An 8,847-nucleotide genomic window follows, 5' to 3' on the forward strand; every position below is an offset into this window, starting at 1 on the left:
AGTGCCCTGCTTCTATGTTTATCTCAAAGCTTTCCTTTGATTACTTTATCTGATTCTTTTCATTTTTCCAACGCTGTGGATTAAGGTAATTTTTTGCTTATTTGGTTCTTTGCCACAGTCTTCTCAAAATATCAGTGACATTGACCTTGGTTTAATCAGACTATGGCTGCACATAACATTGAGGTCAGAGAGAGGTCAGGGATGCTTTGATGTTGGAGAAATTTCTCTCTCTCTCCTTCCCTGCCTCTCCCTGTCCTTCCTTGCCTCTCTCCCCCTTCCCCATTTCCCTCCCTCCCTCCCCATCCCCTCCTTCTCTCTCTCTCTCCTTCCCCACCTTTCCCTCTCCTACCCTCCCCATCCCCTCCTTCTCTCTCTCTCTCTCTCTCTCTCTCTCTCTCTCTCCTTCCCCAACTCTGACTCTCCTTCCCTCCCTCCCCCTCCCCCCTTCTCTCTCTCTGCCCCACATCCTGCATTTTGCAGTCATTCAAGTATGTCTATTGAGTACCTTTGTTTATCTTATGTTTTCAGGGCCTGGAGAACATAACAAATGACACCAGCATTGTAAAATAGCAAAAGGCAGGGACCCTTAAGTTCTTCATAACTGAATGCGGTGGGGAAATGAGCATCAGTAATTTTTAAAAACATATATTTAAGTTGTGGCAAAATACACATAATATAAAATATACCACCTCAACTATTTTTATTTTTTAAGGGTTTTCTTTTTTATAAAGTTTATTTGAGAGAGAGAGAGAGAGAGAGAGCGCACAAGCTGGTGAAGGGAAGAGAGAAAGAGAGAGGGAGACAGACAAGAATATCAAGCAGGCTTCATGCAGTCAACCCAGAGCCCGACATGGGGCTCAAGCTCACAGAACTGTGAGATCATGACTTGAACCGAAATCGAGAGTTGGCCCCTGAAATGACTGAGCCACCCAGGTGCCCCAATATTCATACTGTTTTACAACCATCACGAGAACTCTTTCCATCTTGCAGAACTAAACTCTAAATCCCCATTAAACACTAAGTCTGCATTCTCCGCGCCCCCCCACTGCACCTGCCATCCCTGACAACCACCTTCTATGTTCTGTCTCTAGGATTTGACCCCTTTAGCTACCTGCTACAGGTGAATCATACACTGCTTGCCCTGTTGCACCTGCCTTGTGTCACTCAGCACAATGTCCTCAAGGTGCATGCATCTTGCAGCAGGCGTCAGAATGTCCTTCTTCTTCACGGCTGCATAGTACTCCACTGTATATAAATGCCACCCTTCGCTTATTCACTCATCTGTCCACAGACTCTTAGGTTGCTTCTATCCGTGGCTCTCGTGAATAATGCTCTGTGAACATGGGTGTTCAATGATCCCTTCAGAGCATGTGTAATTTTATTTTTTTATAGTTTTTTTAAATGTTTATTTATTTACAAAATTAGTGTTTATTTATTTATTTTGAGAGACAGAGAGGGAGAGAGGGGAGACCATGAGTGGGGGGAGAGGCAGAGAGAGAGAGGGGGAGAGAGAGAATCTCAAGCAGGCTCCGTGCTGTCAGTGCAGAGCCCCGTCTGGGGCTTGAACTGAACTCACGAGCCATGAGATCGTGACCTGAGTCAAAATCAGGAGTCGGAGGCTTAACCACCTGAGTCCCCCAGGCACCCCAGGAGCATGTGTAATTTTAAAGGCCCAGGGTTCACGGAACAGCACAGACATGTGATGAACACCTACAGGTGCACACAGTGCCGGGGGCAGGCGTGTATTGCACAGAACGCATCACAAGAAGGACTAGGGCCGGGTGGGGGCTCTAGAAGGGGGAGGGGTTGTGAAGTGGCACTTTCAGTGTGTCAAGAGAAAAGGTCTGAAAGGGAAGAGAGCGGGAGGGCACTTGGAATGGCCCTGGGAGCTGGGAGCTGAGTGATGAGGTGGACTGGGGGATGGGGCATTCTCGAAGCGAGAACATACAGTGCTAGCTGGAACGAAGGAGGGGCCGGCTAGAAACTGATATAAAACAGGAACGACTGTGATTGCAATGTTTTCCAAAGAAATCAAGACGACGAAGAAGCTGTGAGCGTCTCAGAACTGAGGAGGCATCCATCAGACGGTGCCTGCTGTGAAGGCAGGTGCAGCCTGTACTGTCATCCAGGGCCCAGCACAGAACTTGCACCGGGACATGTGCAGCAAGGACCTGTCAATCAGCCAACCGCAGGGCATGACTGTGGCGGAGAAGATGGGCCAACAGAGAGAGCTGGAGTCGAGGGTTTTGTTTGCAGGGATCAGGGTTGCCGGGCACGGCTGTGGGAAATAACACAGCTACTGAATCTGAAATACGCTAAGAAGGAAGAGTCCGCGGGACAAAACGCTGGAACTCTTTGGTTGGGGTTTTGTTTATGTCTCTTGTCCATCCCAAAACACGTTGGTCTGTCCTAAGAAAACTCATTTATCACCGGTGGGTATTTAAAAAAAAATGTTAACACTTATTTTTGAGAGACAGAAACAGAGAGCGAGTGGGGGAGGAACAGAGCGAGAGAGGGAGACACAGAACCCGAAGCAGGCTCCAGGCTCTGAGCTGTCAGCACAGAGCCCGACACGGGGCTCGAACCCACGAGCCACGAGATCATGACCCAAGCCGAAGTTGGATGCTCAACTGACTGAGCCCCCCAGGCGCCCCACTGGTGGGTATTTTGACAGGTGTTAATATCCTTCCTCCTGCCCCGGCTGTGCTCTTAATCATTCATTTTTCTTTACAAGGCTCACTCAATATTCTCACACGCAGTCAACAATTTCACATGAAGATACAATGCTGAGGGACGCAGAAACACAAACTCGACCCTAATTAGTGGATATGCTAATTTCATTATCTCAGACCAGCCTATCTTTACTTCTTCCAGGGAAAAAGAAACAATACATTCGTTAATTATCTTCTGTTTACCCACAAACTACAGAGGTTTTTATTCTTCGCACTGGGCTGTGTGATTAGCCAGCAATAAACGGAATGCTATTGGCATTGGATAAGCACCGAAGGTTGGGATTTGATAGTTTGGCATGTCAGGCCAGGAAAGGAAGGCTCGTTCACAATGGCACGTTGGAACAGCTTCCGATGAAGGCATGGAGTCCACTGTGTGCCTTCCGGGACCCTAAATGGAAGACGATAAATAGAATTGCTGACTGCTGCTCTCTGTAGTGTCTTCTCACCAGCAAGGTGCCTCTGGTGACAAAGTTACCAAGTTTTCGATTCGAGAGTCGGGATATGAAATGAATGGATGTGTGTTGGAGTGGAGACCAGAGACGTCTGGCACACGGGGCACGAGGGACTGGAGGAAGTGAGGCATCGTCCGGCCCGGCCCTTTGCAGGTGCAGGCGGGGCAGGGGAGCCCTCGGCTACTCCCCAGCAGTTACCAGTCGGGGCTGTGAGCTTTAGGTATTTGCAGAGTTCCCGCCCTCTGATCTAACACCCCCACGGTCTCCTTTACTCCACTTACGTCTCTCAGTGGCTTCTGGCATTTTATCTGCTTGCCCATTTTCTCTTCAATCCCTCTGGAAAACGATTTTATTTCCCTAGTTTACTATTTTACTTAAAAAAAAAAATCACAAGAGTCTGCTGTGATCTTGAGTTGTCCACTTTTTTTTGCCTTTCCTCTTCGAAACATCTCACATAAGCCTCTCGTTTATGAGAAAAATAATTTTTTATTTTTATTAAAAATTAGAAAGTTTTTTAACATTTATTTATTTTTGACAGAGAGAGAGAGAGAGAGAGAGCAGGAGTGGGGCAGGGTCTGAGAGAGAAGGAGACACAGAATCTGAAGCAGGCTCCAGGCTCTGAGCTGTCAGCACAGAGCCCGATGCAGGGCTTGAACTCATGAACTGTGAGATCATGACCTGAGCAGAAGTTGGACGCTTAACTGACTGAGCCACCCAGGTGTCCCTTACTGAAATTTTTTTATGTATATTTATTTTTGAGAGAGAGAGAGAGAGAGAGTGAGCACACGGGGAAGAGGCAGAGAGAGACAGAGGGAGACAATTGGAAGCAGGCTCCAGGCTCTGAGCTCCCAGCACAGAGCCCAACACGGGGCTTGAACTCACAAACTGTGAGATCATGAGCTGAGCCGATGTTGGCCCCTTAACCAACTGAGCCACCCAGGTGTCCCTATGAGAAAAAATAATTTTTCAGTGTCATCAATTCATAAGTATTTTCTGAATTTTTCCTAAAGATGAGCTGACTCCTCAGTAAGTTATTTAATTGGGAATATTTTGGATAATCAATTGTAACATATTCTTCAGGTGATAGTAACTTGAGGCTGAGAGGGGAGGGAGCAGGAACACAGGTATATGGGTTGACACGCTGTGAAACAGGACCCAGAGCAAGTGGGCAGAACCCGGGCATCTCACAGGTGGCCTTCCTGCAGCAAGGCTGGGGGATTTATCATCACTGGCTTGTCACCGTCCTGCTTAAAGGCACAAGGCATGAGCATATGGGGCCTGGAGGCTTTTCTTGCCCTATCGTTCCGTAAGGTTGTTGGTTTTTACATTCCTAGTTGCATGTGATGAGGTGACTGATTCCAAGCCTCCTTCTCCAGAAAGATGTCATCTGTCTCCCTCATCAAACTGTCTTGATAATCAGATAAGGTGATGCAGGACATGTTGCTTCGAAATTTATAAACAGCTAAACAAATGTTAGAGATTATTACTGGAGATTGGGTGATATATATTGGCCATGATCTCACTCTGACATAAATCTGTGATAAACTTTCTGCCATTGGTTTGTCATGCCTCAGCCTCAAACTCCGAGTACCTGACAGAACAATTCTTTACGATGCTCATTAAGTAACACATTTTGGGGGAGGGGAAGCCACAGTTCTAATCTATTTCTTTGCCACTTTACCTGCGGGGAAATGAGAACTACTGGGTCTGTCCTTTTTCTCTTTTTCTTTCACTCTGTTTTCTGCGTCATTGCTTCTCCAAGACCCGTGTTAACTTGTGCAGTGATCCCAACCTTGTAATTTCCTGGGTTCCTCAAAGGGGTCACTTAATGCAAAACCCCTTTCCGTGTTTCATTTATCAGCAAAGGTGTTAGTGTCCACAACACAAGTTTACCTCCTATTGATTAATTATATTCTTGGGCGCCTGCGTGGCTCAGTCGATTAAGCGTCCGACTCTTGATATTGGCTCAGGTCATGATCTCACGGTTCATGAGATGGAGCCTTCCATCGGGCTCTGTGCTGACAGCACAAAGCCTACTTGAGATTCTGTCTCATTCTCTACCCTTCCCCCGCTCGTTCTCGCCCTCTCTCTCTCTCTCTCTCTCAAAATAAATAAGTAAAAAAAAAGTCAGATTCTTTTGCTTCGCATGTTAAGGTAAAGGTGTAGATAATAGGAATCTCTGTGCGTAGCAGGGTTACGATAATTTATTGAAATATAACCGGATAATTACCTTCCCAGATTGATCCTGAAAAGCAGGATCCGGGTCTCAGTCTAAACTTTTCAGTCGGTGTCGGGAGTTTTTCTAGTTGTAAAAGTTATTTGAAGAAGTGCTGATTGGTTTCTGGAGAATGACAGGTCTTCAACAGGCTCACATTTGTCGCTGGATCAATCATTACCCATGACGGTGCACCCACCTCTGGATATGCTGAAGCGGATTCTGGTTAAGCAAACGCACCATCTCTAGAAAGGAGCAAAGCTTCTTTCCTGCTACTCCTACTCAGTTTAGTTATCTTTGCACTAGTCTCTAGCACAGATACAAGTTACAGGACACTCTTCAGGAGTGCCAGCGTCACAACTGAATTCCACGGATCGTTTGTTGGTTATAAAAGAGGAACTGTTATTTAATCATGTTGGCTGTGGTATCATAATTTCTGAATGATGCTATAATTTCACGGATTAGATTTCCATCTAGAAATACCTAACATGAAAGCCTGTCCTTTATCTCTTATGTTCTGAATGCTCACAGAGCAGTTTTAGAAAACTATATTCTGATTCTGGAATTTAAAAATTCTGTTCCAGCTGAATTTAACCTTCTGTAAAGTAGATCCAAATCTGACCCTTTTTGTTCTTTATTCCATAAGGAACTGAGCACTGGTGTGCAGGTCGAGGGGTAGTTTCTCATTCCAGCGCCTGGGGCCTGGGAGACTGGCAGAGACAAGGCTTGTGTCCCCACCCTCCACCGCCTTGTCCCCTTATCACTCACATCTCCCATGGCTCCTGTCACTTGATTCCTATTTCCCACCCAGCACTGGGTAGTGCCTGCTCTCTGTTGAGACTAGAAAGCAGGTGCAATCAGAATGTGCACCAGAGGATTTCTGGGAATATCCTGATGACTGATAAGACTGGAGTGTCATCTAAAGACTAAGAATTACATCAAGGTAATGGCAGCAGAAGGACCCCCTTGCCCTGTTTTCTAGGAGATGCCTCGGATCTTCCCCACGTGCTGAAGTAGGTTAAGTGGAGGGGGATCCCGACAGCCACTGTTCTTTTGGATCAGACAGAGATCAATGTTTATGTGGCTGATTAGGGACCCTAACCATAGTATTGCTGCTTTATCCTGCATGACGGAAACACTGCCAACTGAATAAGGTGCATTGAATTGTATTTTATTTACTTTTTAATGTTTACTTACTTTTGAGAGAGAGAGAGAGAGAGCAGGGGAGGGACAGAGAGAATCCCAAGCGGGGCTCGAACCCATGAACCGTGAGATCATGGCCTGAGCCAAAATCAAGAGCCAGATGCTTAACCAGCTGAGCTACCCAGGTGCACCTGAATTTTAAAGAGAACTGTACTAGTTGTGCTCAGGTGGCTCAGTCAGTTAAGGTTCCGACTTTGGCTTAGGTCATGATCTCGTGGCTCATGGGTTCGAGCCCCGCGTTGGGCTCTGTGCTGACAGTTCAGAGCCTGGAGCTTGCTTTGGATTCTGTGTGTGTGTGTGTGTGTGTGTGTGTGTGTGCGCCAGCACCCACCCCTCCTTGTGCTCTCTCTCTCTCAAAAATAAATATAATAAAAACTAAAAACAACTGTATCGCAGGGTGGTCTTCTCAATTTTGGGACGGCCACTGGCCCTGTTAGGTCAGAAAATGTGGCTCTTCATGCTGTCCTCCTTGGAAGGTTTGCAGACACATCACAAGATGGTAATAAGCCCACAGAAATCACAACAGGCTGTGACTTTTCCAGCGTGACAGTGTGAAAGAGTGTAAGTAAGGAGAGAAAGGAAGAAGTCTCAACTCAGTGCCCCCACGGTGAGTCTCTAACGAGTCACATACAAATCCAGCTATGACCATTTCTAAATGGCTATTTTCTGAATGGCATTAGTGAAATTGTTTAGAGAAACACATAGTTTCTTCTGGAAGGCAGAACAGCAAGGGCATGCTCTTTGGCCACTTGTTTTGTGTCTGTCTTTTTTTATTTTTATTTTTTTTCCGTTCATTTATTATTGAGAGACAGAGAGATACAGAGCATGAGCATGAGAGGCGCTGAGAGAGAGACACACACACACAGAATCCGAAGCAGGCTCCAGGCTCCGAGCTGTCACCACAGAGCCCAAGATGGGGCTCAAACTCACAAACCGAAAGATCATGACTGATTTACCAACTGAGCCACCCAGGCGCCCCTGTTTTATGTCTGTCTTAAGACCAAAGTGGCACCTTCCCATTCACTGTACTTTAGAACCATTGGTTCTTGTGGGTTCAGGGATTTACAAATGAATGATCTGAATACCTGAGAGGTCTTATCCACGTACTAACCACAGGGTGTAGCCTCCCCTGCGTCCTCACTGCCAAGTGGGCACGGGGGCGGACAGCAGTGTCCGGGGCCGCCCCCTAGGCTGTGTCTAGAAAGTGAGGTGGGTGCGTGAACCGTAAGCTGGCCAGGGTGGACGGGGGGTGGAGGATGCCAGATCGGTCTCGGAGCCGCAAGATGACTGGCAGGGAGAAAAGCCCTTCAGCACCTCTAGCCCACTCTACTTCAAGCCTCGCTGTAAACAGCACATTCACAAGACGATGGCATTTCGATTTCGCAGCCTCGCATATGTCTCCGCTCACGGTATTGGGGGCTCCAGCGCCATTTTTTACCGTACAGGTTTCTTCAATGAACATTTCAGTGTCCCCAGCAACTACGTCCACTGCCACACTATGCCGCCATCTGATCTTTCCATTTATCTTCCCTGCGGGCTTTTATACATTGATTTAACTTTGTGATCAGCTTTCCCTGATTATTTACATGTATGCGCAGCTCCACCCCTTTCACTAGTTTCCCAGAACTGCCAGGAAATAACAGAAAATCGAGGTCGAGTGTGGGCCGAACGAGGAAGGGGCTATGGACCCAAACATCTGCTATTCTTCTCCCTCAGGAGGGATGACAGGTCCCAAGATGACACCTGATCTCTAGAAATAGTAGAAACTTGCAGCCGTGGACAGTGTTGACCCTACCCCTTCCTATGTGTGTGATGACATTCCTGAGCAGGGACCGCTTACAGGGTACCTAAAATACCCACCTGCGACTTTGGGGTCACAGGCCTCATCTGTTTGGGGTGCCACTGGTTGGAGGGAGGGCAGGGCCAGGGTGCAAGGAGGTGAGACAGAGCTCCCATGGGAGCACAGCTACTCGGCTTGGGGGACACCCAGTCAGCCAGGCATGCCCAGCAGCAGAAAGGTGAGGAAATGAATGGCATGGGAACAGGTATCCCAGGATACAACATACTCTCAGGAGCCCAAAGTGCTTGAGCTGCTGGGATGCTGGCCAGGTGTATGAAGCAGGTGCTTGAAGCAGGTGCTTGAAGCAGGTGCATGAAGCAGGTGCATGGGACACGTTCATGAAACAGGTGCATGAAGCAGGTGCATGAAGCAGGTGCTTGAAGCAGGTGCATGAAGCAGGTGCAT

The 8,847-nt window shown here is 47.3% G+C and overlaps 1 protein-coding gene across 2 annotated transcripts in view; it reads right to left on the reverse strand.

The window, feature by feature from the left end:
• Positions 1-8,847, reverse strand: part of CHRM3 (cholinergic receptor muscarinic 3) — a 522,646-nt gene that overhangs the window by 90,244 nt on the left and 423,555 nt on the right. The window lies entirely within an intron of this gene.

This window comes from Panthera uncia, chromosome D2, assembly GCF_023721935.1.
Source record: "Panthera uncia isolate 11264 chromosome D2, Puncia_PCG_1.0, whole genome shotgun sequence".
Lineage (NCBI taxonomy): Eukaryota > Metazoa > Chordata > Mammalia > Carnivora > Felidae > Panthera > Panthera uncia.